The sequence below is a fragment of the Triticum urartu genome, chromosome 3A (assembly GCF_056163025.1).
Source record: "Triticum urartu cultivar PI428250 chromosome 3A, HENAU_Tu73, whole genome shotgun sequence".
Lineage (NCBI taxonomy): Eukaryota > Viridiplantae > Streptophyta > Magnoliopsida > Poales > Poaceae > Triticum > Triticum urartu.
In genome coordinates this window covers 62352771-62364050 of record NC_141875.1, presented here as the reverse complement: position 1 = coordinate 62364050, position 11280 = coordinate 62352771, and the positions used below count along the sequence as shown (strand labels likewise).

At 44.2% G+C, this 11280-nt stretch overlaps 1 long non-coding RNA gene across 5 annotated transcripts; it reads left to right on the top strand.

Moving 5' to 3' along the window:
- Positions 1 to 277: 277 nt before the first annotated feature.
- Positions 278 to 4535, top strand: LOC125542295 (uncharacterized). Of its 5 annotated transcripts, none has more exons than XR_015618195.1 (8): positions 278 to 691; positions 759 to 845; positions 1545 to 1611; positions 2276 to 2379; positions 3577 to 3626; positions 3713 to 3785; positions 4093 to 4181; positions 4302 to 4535. It is a non-coding gene; the product is annotated as an uncharacterized LOC125542295 (long non-coding RNA). The 5 variants fall into 5 exon arrangements; XR_015618192.1 differs by having other exon boundaries at positions 279 to 691; positions 4089 to 4181; XR_015618193.1 differs by having other exon boundaries at positions 279 to 691; positions 764 to 845; positions 4089 to 4535.
- Positions 4536 to 11280: the final 6745 nt, after the last annotated feature.

Genomic DNA, 11280 nt, shown 5'->3' with positions numbered 1-11280 from the left:
GGAAAGATGTCTATTCCCGACCGATCTTTGGTTGTTAAAACTCTCGTCGGACTGTTGGTTGGAAAAACATGTGTACGCTAACAAACTATCGGTCGGGAATGCATGCACATTTGCTTTCGAGCGGTCGGTTGGGAATTCTCCTAAACCCATTAAACTGTGGGTCGGTAAATAATGCCGACCGACCGCCTGTGGCTACATGGGCCAAGCGCGCGCAAATGAAAATCGTTAGCGCTGAATTTTGGCCCAGCCCGCGAACCTCACTGCTATTTCCCCCCGAGCACCGTGAAATCCCTAATTCCCCACCACGAGCCGCCACTCGCGCAGCCGCCCAACATCGCGTCGCTCACTGCTCTCTCCGGCCGGCCGCTGCACCGCGCCGTCGTCCTCAAACCCTCCCGCCGCCCACCCCTCACGAGCTCAAACCCTCACCTATTCTAAGGTGCTCCATCCCCACCCCGTCACCAAGAAATCCGGCCTCCTCGTCGTCCTGGGCGCCGAGTAGATCCCGGCGAAGACCAGGCTCAACCTGCGCCGGAAGCTCCTGTCGGCCGTGGCAGAGCACTGCTCCGCGCCATCTTGCTTGTCCACCGTTGCCCCCGCGTCGTCCTGCCTCTCCACGAGTGCCCCCACACCGCCCTGCTCCCCGCCGTCGCCACCCACTCCCTGCTGTGGCAGCCGGCGATTTCCCATGGTGAGGCAACTCCCTCCCCTCCCCCCTTCTCCCTTTCTCGAACCTGACAACCAAATTCATCTCCCAGATTAGAACACACCACCACCGGCAGGTTCTTCTTCAGAAGGCCAGACGTCTAGGGTTCATCTTCAAGAGGCCATATCCATCTACAGAGGCAACTCTCCCTCCCTCCCTCCCTCCCTCTCTCTCTCTGAAAAATCCTTCAACATTATGTTTCTTCGTCTGTGATTTAGTGCACTGTATGTGGTTGTCCTTTGCTTAGAAAACATTATCATTATATCTGTTGGTATATGATGACTCGAAGTAATTTCAGTTTTAGATGAATTTTGTTCATAAGATGTAGTATGTCCAGGATCTTTTTTCTTTTTTTCAGTATATGATGTTGTGATTTAGTATCTTGGAGCCTGGCACTTTAATTCAAAACTGACGTCAATACCTAAAATAATAAAAAGAACAGGAAATGGTGGCTAACAAACATATCTTTTTTATAAAATTGATGAGCTGAATATCCAAGTAATGCTTTGTCTATAACTAATTTGGCTGCTAGATTTTTCGAAGTTGTTAGACTCTAATTTGATGGTTATATATTAGGTAATGCTTTGTCTATAACTAATTTGGCTGCTAGATTTATTGAAGTTGGTAGACCGTATTTTGATGGTTATATATTAGAGCTAAAGAACAATATGTACTGAACAATAAAGAACAATATGTATTTTTTTCTTAACAGAGCTTCTCTAAGCTTTTCTAATATGTTATCCTAGTTTATTCCTAGTATCTCCCAGCTAATGCAGTGTGTGAACAAGTACTGAATGTTTTATTTAGGCTTTGGTTCTTATGTGATTTTTTTCTTCAGAAAACTGCACCGTGGGCACTCATCTTCAAGTGATTATCCATCTAAGGTGCTTGTTGCAACCACTTCGGTGAGTTTCTCCACCCCATGTACTGAGGCCCTCCTTATGTGTGGATGTCATGAATGTATACAATACCTTTTCACACTTTTGATTTTCCTTAAACACATATCATGCATGTTGATTGCTGAAGTAGATTACTTTAGTATTGCAAGTGTATTCACCTACATGTGACATCAGAACTAGCAGTTTCGTGTAGTACAATTTCTCTTTTAAAGCTTTGAAATTTCCATTGCAGCCATCAAAGTCTGTTCACCCTGCGATTTAACTTCTAGATATTTCTCATGGTAATCATAGTCCAATTAATTATGTTGTTCATGACCATGTCCTGCCAGTGCGGCACAGTTTGATTTCTTCCTGGGTTAGTGTCTTTCTTACATGCTTGGTTGAGTTAAGTGTACAATAAAGAAAGGGGGCATCAATCTGTTATTTAGATATCTTTTACATCTGCGCTTCTCTGAAATAAATGAAATTTAGTGTTGAGCCGAACAAGACTACTTGGTGAGAGATGGTACGCATCTGCTCTATGAACACCATGTTTTTCTTTCTGAATTGGCTATCACGCTTGGTCTTCCTTGACAAATAACAACTTGTGTTCAACTTGTTTATTTCATATTTTGATTTCTTATAGTTATTCTTGTATGGAAAATCTAACACCATGTTTAAAACCTTGTAGGTGAACATTTAAAACACTGCCCAGCAAATGAAGGGTGGAAACAGAGTACTAACCAGGAATGCCACTATTCAATGGGATCGGAATGACGCCTGGAATCCTGAAAGGTGGGTTATTATGCTTTGTTTGGCTATTAAGTCGTACCTACAGGATCAAATATATAGACATGCTGTAGTTATCCCTCCAGGATCATGCTTGTTTAGCAATAATACATTCTAGGGCAAACAAAAGCATGAGATTATACTGATATTATATATGTACATTCATAAAAGGAAAACTTGCGTCTTTGGCCTATTTCTTGTCTCTTTCAATGAGATTTATCAGGTAATTTGGTTATCCTTCAATAAAGTTACTCGACATTCACTGGCTATTCCCTCTCCCCCTCCTCCTGTGTAGACCATGGGGAATATATATAAATTGTGCCACATATGTCATTCCTGGCCATTTGTTGTTAATATCATGGCATACTAATCTCAGGTGTTAATCTGAAACTACCACAGTAATTTGTACGGTTGGTATGTTGAAAGATCATCCAAGAAATAAACAAAGAAAAAACTGGGTTACATTAAACAGGAAACTCTAATATACTTTCCTATTATCTTCTAATTATTACTGTCCAAGTGCTGAAGTTGCATTCCTTGCATCATGTTCCCCTTACTCCTTGAGTAAAAGGGTTGTGGCTGTGAAGAACCGTCAAAGTTTCTATAGTCGCTCTACTGGTATCCCTATATTTTTTTCCATCTGTACAAAAAACAAAAGCACCAAATATATTCTTACCTCTGCCGTGTCAGGGGTACTTAGACAAGAAAGTAAATGGTTTTGGATATGAAGGTATAAACATATACAGTGCATCATCAAGCAATGGAGGAAGCTATAGCAGATCTTAATATCAACAGAAAAAGTGCATAACTTAATTAGTTCCTGGAGCATATACCTAAATGGTTATAGATCATGCAGGTTCATAACATGGAAATGCTCTTAGAAAGGTGGTTTACATGGATGTTGTCCTGTATTTGTTTAACCAAAAGTATGGCAAATGTTAGTACAATGTAGTAGTTTATAGTAGGATAGTCAAGTGATTATTTTTTGCTGTCGTTTTTGTGTATATTTGTTTCTTTCTAAAAAAATAGGGTACAATCTGGAATATTAGTATATTGGTTCCAGCCTACTTGCTATAAATGCCTGATTTTGATGGATTTTGTTCATGGCTTTGATTATACAATCTGGAATTTTACCCTTTTGGGACAAATTCAACAGAGTATATAATCCAATACTAATGATTTCAATTATCATGGTGTATTCAGGTCAAAGCTAAATACTAGTCTGCATCCGCCTACCTTGGCAGGGATACTAGGTTAATCTACTTTGGTATTGTAGCCTCTTTTCTTTTTACACATATTTTTTTAGGTTTCATTTGTTCTTATTCCTATTTCTATTCAGGGCGAAAATGTTGGAACCGTTTGGACAGATGTACCTTATAAGTGTTCTCCCTTCCTGCCCAAAACAATGTTAGGTGAGCTAAGACGATACTTTTGGGCATTCAGAAAGAGTCGCGTCTATAATTAGCTATCAGCTAGCAATATCCAGTGTGAACTACTAGAATTCTGTACATCTACTGAAAGAGTCACAGTTATATTTATTTTGCTTCCAGCTCACTTTATCCACTATCTATAAAGTTGTATGTTTATTTTTATGGAAACAAGTGTTGGAATATTGGCTGCTAGTACCTATGTACAGTAACTTAAGTATATCCCCAGGACACTATATGATCAGCAATCATACAAAGTAAATGATGCATTTCCTTTCAAATGGATAGACAGGTGGACAGAGGGCTTCTATGCCACATTCATGGCTACTGCTGGATGTTGATTGGCGGTCTTCACGACCAGAATTCTAGTTTTGTAGATTAGTTAAGTGTATTCTTCTTTCTGTTGTTGTGTGTGCACAGTGCACACATGAATTCTGCCTGCATTCAATTTCATAAATTAATTGAGCATTCTAATAAGGGAGACTTGTTTAACTATTGTAGGAAGAAAACATAAGGACTCGACTCACAATGAACCATGAAGCCAGCGATCCGCATCAACTGAATGTTTTACTCTTCATTTTGTACAACTGATCTCTCATACTTGTAGTCTTTTAGCTGTCCTTTGTTGAACCTGATGTATGGTGTATTGGTGGTTATGTTTAGAACAGAATGAAGTGTATGTATGTGACAATTAGTTAATGGAATAAAAAATGTTTGGTGCAGCTGATGTGAACCTGATGTATGATGTCTTCTTGATTATGCTTAGAGCACATGAACTATATGTATGAGACAATTAGTACCATATGTTAGTTAAAGCTGTGATTGGATAAACAAAATGTAGATGAATTTTTTGTCGCAAAAGAAAACACCGTCTGATTGTTGGTTGGCAAAACAAACCCTACCCGGAAGTCGGTTGGGAAAGTCTAAACCAGGCCCAACAGAATGTTGGTCGGGAAAGAATTCTCATCCCACAGTTGGTCGAGAAAGGCCCACGGCTACCCCAACGGGCTGTTGGTCGGGGAAGGCCCATGGCAAGCCCAACAACTTATCGGTCAGGAAAGATACACCACAGCCATCAAGTAGTCGGTCAGGAAAGATATGTCGGTCGGGAAAGGGCTTTCCCGTCTGGACTTTCCCCAACAGACACGGTCGGTTGGCAATAGTCTTCCCCGACCGACTGTTAGTTGAGGGAAGTTGTTTTCCTGACCAACTAGGCTGTTGGGAATGTAGTGTTGTGGTGTAGTGCACGACGGACCCCGTCACCGGAATCTCCCCGCCGGCCTGCCTCCTCCTCATCGCTGGCCTGCTTCCCCTCCGGCGCCGCCGTCCCCACCGCCCTCCTCGCGCCCCGTTGCCCCGACCCCTCCTCCACGCGGTGAGGCCCCGGCCTCTCCTTCTCTTCTCCTGCTCCAGGCCGTGCCCTGGCTGCTCGCATGACGGCGCATGCGCCCGCACCCCGCACCTCTGTCTGCGCCCGCGCTCCGTTGGAGCGCACCGAGACCCGCGCCCCGCTAGCTCCTCGAGCTGCAGCTATGCCACCCACGCGCTGCCTCTGCTACTGCACTACGGCCCACCTCGCCGTGGCTCCCGCCCGGCCACTTCCCCGCAGCCATCTGCCGCGGTCACCGCGCCCCTCGTCGCGCCCCAGGTCCCTTGCACACGCTCCGCCCGCACCCCCCTAGTCGCCGTGCCCATGCCCCGCTTCGACCCTCCGCACTCGCGCCCGTCGGTGCAGTGCTCTACTACTGCTGCTGCATGGCTGCTGCTGCTCTACCTCCCTGACCGCGCCGGCCCCGTGCTGCTGCTGTTTCTACTCAGCTGTCGTCCCTCATCGTCCTCTGCAGCCCAGTTTGCTCCACTCGCGCTGGACCCGCCTTGGCCGCGCCCGGCCTTTCCCCTGCTCCGCCCACACACCGCCCGCGTCGGCCTTGGCTCCGCCGGCCGAGCGCCGTTGCCGCCGGCGCTCTCCTGTGCGCGCACGGTGCTCCTAACCAGCCTTTGTGCCGCTGACTAGTGGGCCCGTGGCCATTAGGTTAAATGCTAATAACTAATTACCACTACTGACACTGCTAATAGACACTGACTGGTGGAACCCACCTAGTTAATTAAACTAATAAATTTTATGTCAAAACTTGTATCTATGACACATGGGTCCTACTGGTCCCTTTGACCAGTCAAACTGCTGATTGGGATAACCCAGTCAATGACATGCGGCCCCCCTAAGCCTTTGACTAGTCAACGGTCCTAGTTGACTGCTGACTAGGCAGTCAACTGGACCCCACCTATTAGTCCCTGGTTGAAATAGCTGGGTACAATTCTGTGTACCCGTAGCGATTTAACCATTTATTTCTGATTTAAATGAATTCCAGAATATGAATAAAACTTTGGGAAAATAATAATAATACTAAATAAAATAATTATTAATTAATTAACTTAGTTAATTAATTATGTATTAGTTTAACCCAATCATTTTAGTTAACTAATTAAGCGTAACTAATTAACCTAAACCCTGATTAACCTAAAACAGTGTATGACAGGTGGGTCCCACTGGACCCACATGTCAGTTTGACCAGACAACACCTCTGTTGACTGTTGACGTCATGATGATGTCATGATGATGTCAGCATGCACTAATCTGGATAATGTTGAATTAAATTAAATAAATAAATTCTAAAAATGATTTAAAACTTTAGAAAATCATATAAAATAAACCGTAGCTCAGATGAAAATACTTTGTACATGAAAGTTGCTCAGAACGACGAGACGAATCCGGATACGCAGCCCGTTCATCCGCCACGCATCCCTAGCATAGCAAACACGCAACTTTCCCCCTCCGGTTCATCTGTCCGAAAACGTGAAACACTGGGAATACTTTCCTGGATGTTTTCCCCCTTCACCGGTACCACCTCGTACCGCGTTAGGGCACACCTAGCATCACGCTTTGTCATGTCATGCATCGTCATGCATTTTTTTACATTATATTTATTGTTTCTTCCCCCTCTTCTCTCGCTAGACTACGAGACTGACGTCGCTGCTGCCCTGATCGACTACGGTGTTGACGACCCCTCTCTCTTGCCAGAGCAACCAGGCAAGCCCCCCCTTTGATCACCAGATATCGCCTACTCTTCTCTCTACTGCTTGCATTAGAGTAGTGTAGCATGTTACTGCTTTCTGTTAATCCTATTCTGATGCATAGCCTGTCATTGTTGCTCCAGCTGTTGATACCTTACCTGCAATCCTAATGCTTAGTATAGGATGCTAGTTTACCATCAGTGGCCCTACATTCTTGTCCATGCTATACTACTGGGCTGTGATCACTTCGGGAGGTGATCACGGGCATATGATATATACTTATACTGTTACATTACTTATGATACTGTTTGGAGATGGGGGCTGAAGGGGCAGGTGGCTCCATCCAGGTAGTGGTGGGCCTGGGTTCCCGACGGCCCCCGACTGTTACTTTGAGGTGGAGCGACGGGGCAGGTTGAGACCACCTAGGAGAGAGGTGGGCCTTGCCCTGGTCGGCGTACGCGGATACTTAACACGCTTAACGAGATCTTGGTATTTGATCTGAGTCTGGCCATTGGCCTATACGCACTAACCATCTACGCGGGAACAGTTATGGGCACTCGACGTCGGGGTATCAGCCGAAGCCTTCGTCACGTGAGCGACTGAGCGGCGCACGCCGGATTGGACTGGAAAGCCTGCTAGGCTAGGCCTGCTTCCGGCCGCCCTCGCAATGTGTAGGTGTGCAATGGGCGATGGGCCCAGACCCCTGCGCCATAGGATTTAGACTAGCGTGCTGACCTCTCTGCTGTGCCTAGGTAGGGCTGCGACGTGTTGATCTTCCGAGGCTAGGCATGACCCAGGAAAGTGTGTCCGGCCAAATGGGATCGAGCGTGTTGGGTTATGTGGTGCACCCCTGCAGGGAAGTTAATCTATTCGAATAGCCGTGATCTTCGGTAACAGGACGACTTGGAGTTGTACCTTGACCTTATGACAACTAGAACCGGATACTTACTAAAACACACCCTTCCAAGTGCCAGATACAACCGGTGATCGCTCTCTCACAGGGCGACGAGGGGAGGATCATCGGTTAGGATTATGCTATACGATGCTACTTGGTGAACTTACCATCTACTCTCTTCTCCTGCTGCAAGATGGAGGTTACCAGAAGCGTAGTCTTCGATAGGACTAGTCATCCCCCTCTTATTCTGGCTTTCTACAGTTCAGCCCACATATGATACCATTATTCCATTTGATACCAATGCATACATATGTAGTGTAGCTCCTTGCTTGCGAGTACTTTGGATGAGTACTCACAGTTGCTTTGCAACCTCTTCTCCCCCTTTCTATACCCGATTGTTGCGACCAGATGATGGAGCCCAGGAGCCAGACGCCATTGTCGATGACGACTACTACTACTCGGGAGGTGCCTACTACTACGTGCAGCCCGCTAACGACGACCAGGAGTAGTTTAGGAGGATCCCAGGCAGGAGGCCTGCGCCTCTTTCGATATGTATCCCAATTTGTGCTAGTCTTCTTAAGGCAAACTTATTTAACTTATGTCTGTACTCAGATATTGTTGCTTCCGCTGACTCATCTATGATCGAGCTCTTGTATTCGAGCCCTCGAGGCCCCTGGCTTGTAATATGATGCTTGTATGACTTATTTTATTTGTAGAGTTGTGTTGTGATATCTTCCCGTGAGTCCCTGATCTTGATCATACACGTTTGCATGTATGATTAGTGTACGGTCTAATCGGGGGCGTCACAAGTTGGTATCAGAGTCGACTGCCTGTAGGAATCCCCCTTCCACACTCCTTGGCCGAAGTTGAGTCTAGTCGATGAAAATTATTTTACTAACATGGCTGTGCGGCTCATGGGCCCACGTCGCCATTGGGTGGTATTAGGATCTTTTACTCCTTGACCTATACTCCGGGACTCTGACATCTCTTCTATTCGGGTTAAATGATTTTGTGAAAATCTAACTCTAGGTTCTCGTTACCACTTCCTGCCGAAGAGCCCTTTATTTACGGATGATCGACTGCTTCAACAGAAGATTCTGACAATACTCTCCGATATTCTCTCGAGACCTTGTGCCTGTTGCTTTTGCAATTCCCTACCACCGAAATATCCCTATGGATAAATACTTACACCTGTCGTTCTTACTTTTATTACCAGTCGATCTTGTTATTACAAGGTACCCCGAGGATACTTTGTGCCTACTGCCTTGCAGTTCTTTGCCACCTGAATACCCCTACGAATAATTTCTCGCACTTATCGAGTATCCGCTCATCCCCCAGTTGTTCATGTGTTTCACAATGGTCTTCGAAATACTATTCGATCCTCCAAAAATCCTTAGTAGCTTATTGCTCTACAATACTTGTCTGCTTGCATGATGGATGCTTTCCATATGTCTGGCAATATTCGTTAGTATCCTTAGGCACCGTCATTTTGATCCTTTTGATTCAACATGAGTGCGAATGCACGCAACCATCAGTTGATCCTTTCAAATTATCTTTCTGGCTCAGACGTCATTTTTGAACATGAGCTTATTCTCGATCAATCTATTTGCCGTCAATTGTACCCTTAGGTCTATTGAACTTATCCACCCTTGATCAGAGCGTCTGCTTCTGATCCTTCTATTTGGAAATCATAATTCCTTTGATATCTAAGCATCGAATCATTCAGGTGTTCTATAATCTGATGCCCTTGCATCCTTTCTTCAACTGATTGTGTGCCGATGCTCACATCAGCTCCGTTATGGACCGCCAGATCCTTTATTGGATTATTATTCGATGGTGTCCTCCTTATTCAATAACCTCGTGAGCCTTTCCTCTGATACATAATGCTTTTGGTAAATTGTATCCTCTGTTTTCTCAACCATGCTCTGTTTTCGAGCTGGTGGTATTTACAATTGAAGCTTGTGGTATATGTTTCCATGATACCCTAAGGGGTTGAACCTATGCCTTTCTTAATCCGTGTGAACCCGAAAGTTTTCACGGGTCATACTCCTCTGGTAATTCACCAGGTAGGTTTTGACACTGAAATCATTTTTATCTAGAGCAATGAATGAAAGGTTATGCATTGAAGAAGTGGGAGTCGACCTTGAACTTGTGTTCATGACCATGGACACGATGTATATCCTATCATGGAAGCTTCTTGTAATAATAACTATCCCCTTGATATAATATCATTTGATATCTATGAATTGATCCTTGCAATTGTGGTTCCGACCATATGTTCTTCTTTGATCCCATTTCTCGGGCAAGTTTAAGCACTTGTCTTGTGTGTACCAATACACCAGTCCAACCTTTACTTTGATCTACCATCGAGTATTACACCCTGGTATCTCGGGAATATCATGGGACATCATAACTTCTTATGGGTTCTTCATCAACTATTATCACTCACCGGATCCAATTGTTCATAGGTTCTGGGTTGTTGTCAATCGAGAACACCGAATAGTGAATCGAGTCCGCACTCCGATTCAATAACCCTAAATATTTTTGTTGCTTATGAGTTTAATAATCCTTCAAGTCATTCCTTGCTTGATCGGCTATATCCTTATCGTGCTGCTCTTAACTGTGCTACTTGGTCCTTCTTACCGGAGCACAATTTTCGATGATGAGCTAAGCTTATGTCAAGTTTCCTCATCATACCACTTTGCCTTAAACAACGAGCTTGGTTTCAAGTTTGTGTCATACCCTTGGGTTCAATAACCTTTCGCTTCATCATTCCTTTGGCTTGATGTCATCGCCGACCGATTACATCTTCATGAAATCTCTCAACAATTGTGTCGTGATCATCATCGGCACTTTGAGCTCTTCCAGGATGTCAATTGAGTTCATTATGAGAAATACCGTCCTTGCCCTCGATGATCTGTGTTATCATCGACCACTTTATTGACTTCCCTCCAACACAAACTTATTCGTGTTTTGTGTTATACTTTGAGATCCTTGCTATCCAGCCATTATTCTTCTTTACCTTGGAGTATTATCATCTTTAATGTCAAGAAAGTCGTGAGAATTTCACCACCTCTTAAGAATTCTTGATACAAGTGATACTTCTTGCCATCTCCATTCATTCCTTGGTCCCCGGATTGTTTCTAACCGGAATATCAACAAATGGACTGTGATGTGTAAAATTCAAAACTTCTAGCAACCCTATTGCTTTGAAGTTAATGGTCGATAGTTCATTCTTAGACTATTTGTTATTGAATCGCCATTTTAACATTGAACATGCTACCTAAGCCTATAATTCGGGTGCACTGTTTAACCAATGTTTAACTGTGTATGTTTTCGTCGAGCATACCTCGTTATAACATGTGATCTGACAAATGTTATCTCCTTGTTCACATAATGGTGGAAATCGATCTTTTGGAAATCTTGATTAATTGTCGCTGAGTTCATCAGCCACCTCCTCATCCTCTCGTTGGTTTACTAATGAACTCTTGTTTCGGAACTTGCTTCCATAGT